The sequence below is a fragment of the Chenopodium album genome, chromosome 14 (genome assembly GCF_948465745.1).
Source record: "Chenopodium album chromosome 14, dcCheAlbu1.1, whole genome shotgun sequence".
NCBI classification, from domain to species: Eukaryota; Viridiplantae; Streptophyta; class Magnoliopsida; order Caryophyllales; family Amaranthaceae; genus Chenopodium; species Chenopodium album.
In genome coordinates, this window is record NC_137847.1 from 39599805 (window position 1) to 39603717 (window position 3913).

The following is a 3913-nucleotide window of genomic DNA, read 5'->3' on the forward strand; positions in this document are numbered from 1 at the left end:
GAAAAATGTTGTGGCGAACCATCTTTCTCGCCTTGAAGATTCCCAAATCCAAGATGATGGTTCTCCAATTAAAGATGGGATGCTTGATGACTCCTTGTATGCCGTTGATGTGAAGGAGCTTCCATGGTTTGCCGATTTGGTAAATTGCCTTACATGTGAGGAGTTTCCGCCTTCATTCTCCAAGAATCAAAGAAAGAAGCTCAAGAAAGAGGCTAGGAACTATTTATGGGATGATCCCATCTTGTACAAAAGAGGAGTTGATGGCTTGCTAAGGCGTTGTGTTCCAAATGAGGAGGTGCCAAGTGTTTTGAAGATGTGCCACTCGGATCCTAGTGGTGGTCATATGGGTGTTTCTAAAACCGCCACTAAGATTCTTCAAAGTGGTTTGTGGTGGCCTTATCTCTTCAAGGATACATGGGGTTTTGTCAAGTCATGTGATCGATGTTAACGTACCGGGAACATCTCAAAGCGCAATTAAATGCCTCATTAACCTATCATTAAGTTGGAAGTATTTGATGTGTGGGGAATTGATTTTATGGGACCGTTTCCTTCTTCGTATGGGAACCAATACATTCTTGTGGCGGTGGATTATGTGTCAAAATGGGTTGAGGCCATTACCTCCCCAACAAATGACCGTGATGAAATTATTCAAAAAGATCATTTTCCTAAGGTTCGGTGTTCCCAAGGCGGTGATTAGTGATAATGGCCTACATTTTGTGCGCAATGCTTTTCGGAAGATGTTTAAAAAGCATGGGGTTCATCAACGTTTTGGCCTTTCTTATCATCCTCAAACGAATGGACAAGTTGAGGTGTCAAATTGTCAAATCAAGTTATTTCTTAAGAAGACGGTTGCTAGAAATAGGAAAGATTGGGCGGACAAGCTTGATGATGCCTTGTGGGCATACCGAACGACATTTAAGACTCCTATCAGCACCACTCTATATTGTCTTGTCTATGGAAAATCTTGCCATCTTTCGGTGGAACTTGAACACCGTGCTCTTTGGGCGATCTAGAAGATCAATTTCGATTTAGCAAGTGCGGGAGAGCAAAGGTGGTTAGATCTTAATGAGTTAGAGGAGCTTCGACTTGATGCATATGATTGTGCTAGCACCTACAAGGCGCGTTCTAAGGAAGCTCATGACAAGCTTATCGAGAAAAAGGAGTTTTGTGTTGGTGACAAGGTCCTCCTCTACAATTACAAGGTGAAGTTGATCCCCAGAAAACTCATGTCTAGATGGAGTGGTCCTTTCATGGTGCAAGAATTTTTTCCTAATGGAGTTATGGAAATTTCTTCGATGGATTCATCATCTCCTTTCAAAGTCAGTGGTCACCGGCTCAAGAAGTATTACGATGGTGTTTTTGTTGGCCTTGTTCATAGAATGACTCTTTATGATCCCCCTTGAGAAGGGGTGGATAACGTCAAGCTAATGACGTTAAACAAGCGCTTCTCGGGAGGCAACCCGACTTTCTAACTTTCTTTTCATTTTTCTTTTGATTTTATCTTTCTTCTTGATGCTTATGCACTAACCCATTTTCTTTGTTTGTCATGATTTTAGGTAGTTTTGAGAATATGGATGTTAGTTTGCCAACAATCTTGGTAACAAATTTTGAAGATGATGTGTTCTTGTGCTTATTAGAAGGTTTGAGTAAGAACTGAACTTTGGTGGGTGCAAGATGGTGGGTTCATGAATTATGGATGTTGAACCAATTGAAAAAGGGTTTAGAAACTGCCTATTTTAGTGTTTATCATCATCATGGGTGTTGTGCACACCGGTGTGCGCACCAAAATTGCTCGAGGGCATGTGCAACCCAATTTTGCGCGGCCGCGTGCGAGGCCGTCGTGGGCGTGTAGGGGGCCTGCACGGGTGTGCTATCCTGCTGCGTTCCCCCCTTAAACGCACCCCTCTCTTTTCTCTCTCTCCTATTTCATTTTGCTTCATTTTTCATTGTAGTGTTCAAGCATTTTTCCTATTTTTGCTGCTATATTTATTTCATCATAAAATCTTCATTTTTCAATTTTCTTCATTGATAATCACTTCAAATACTTAATTTTATGCTTTGTAATTGATTTTCTTTCTCTAAAGCTGAGAATTTAGGTATTGTTGATTGGGGTCCTTGGAAATTGCAAGTTTTGGATTGTTTGCTAGCAGTTGTGCTTTCTACTCCATTTCATTTGAATTAAACCATCATTCAACGTATGAATCCTTTATTTTATTTGATTTTCATGATAAATTTTCACACCTTGTATTGTTTTGTTGGATTTGAATGTTATGATGTATGCTTTAATGGTGTTTCTACCTTGCCTATTTCATGTCCCCAAATTTTGCATTCATGATGATTATTGGTGGATATATGAACTTGTGATGCTATGGTTTTGATTGATTGTGCTACTATTTTGTTACCACCATTGTTGGTCTTCACCCTCTTTGAATGGTCATAGTGCTTATGAATGTTGTTGACCCTTTTTGTATGAATGTTGTTGCCCACCCTTTATTCTCAAATGGCTTATGTGAATTACCCCTACCTCCCGGTCCAACAAGGACATGTACCCCAATGGGTCCCATATGATCCGGACTAAAGGCCTTTTTTGTGCTACCCTTATTAGGAAGGGCCCCATGTGCCCCCTAATGCAATTAGAGGGATCACTCCGGCCTCCTATGACTATAAGAGGCCCGGAGGTTGTGATTTTACCTATGACCCAACTAACCCAAACCCCTTCCTTAATCCCAAAACCTTTGGTCGATGGGGGCTATCGGGTGAGCCGACTCTTGATGATTGGTCTCACTATTTTGCTAGGGATAAGGCTTAGAGGTAGAGTAGGTTGAGAGGTAAAGGCCTAACGGTGGTCGATGATGTTGTTAGCCATGTCTTTTCTGAGGTCGGTGAGGAGAGTACCCATTCTACCCCTTACCATAGCGTCGAGTGATGCCATATTGGCTACCCTCCCTTTTATGCTTGTTTTGCATTGATGTTGTTCTTTTGCTTGCTTGTTGCTAAGTTTTAGCTTGGGGGGTGGGGGGTAGCTCACTTTAGGCTTAGGGGAATATTCTTATGATTTATTGTGCTGGTTTGGTCTCCCCTTTGCTTCTGTGGTTCACAGCGAATCTGTCTTTGAGTTTCTGTCTCATTTTTGCTAATGTTTTATGATGATGATTTCTGTCTGATGATGTTGTTTTCTGATGATGATGATATGATGTTAGTTTGTTGATTGATCATTGTTTTTCTACTGATTGATTGTTTTCTGGATGGATGAGTTTTCTCTCTGCTATTTCATTCTGCTTCTCTGATTCTATGATCATTTCTGTCTCAATTTAGATATTTCGAGTTTTTGTGTGGAAGTTACTAACAATTTCTCTTTGTATACAGTATTTTATTTCTCATTTGGCGTATTATCCTTGCTTTTGCTTTTGGAGCGTCGTTACGGTTTATGCTTCTTCTTTTTTCTCTTCATTAGCATTGCTTGGAGTACCCGGTGAGATCTTTCTTTTTCTTCTTTTCCTTTTAATTTTTCTTTCTTGTTTGCTTAGAATAGGTTTAGTCTAGGAAGAGTTGATTGTTCGAGGATGCTTGCCTTGTAACACCTTAGAGTGTTTGGGGTCATTGGCTATGTTGCCGAATGACCGCTTGTATGTCGATTGGGTTTTACATGTCTTGCATGCATTCTTGCGAATTTCTCTTTATTTTCCTTTCCTTTTCTTTGTTTTCTTTTTCCCTTTTGTATTTTATTTTTCAACTAAAAATGACAAAGACAAAAAGATTTTGAGACTTTGTTTTCATCTTTTTAGTTGTTTAGCTTTTGTATTTGGACATAATACCATCCGAGCCTTTGCTTTTGAATGAATAATTTTTCTATGTCGTATCGATGTGCATGTTTTGAGAGTATCTTTGGTTAATTCTAGGATAGGGTATGCTA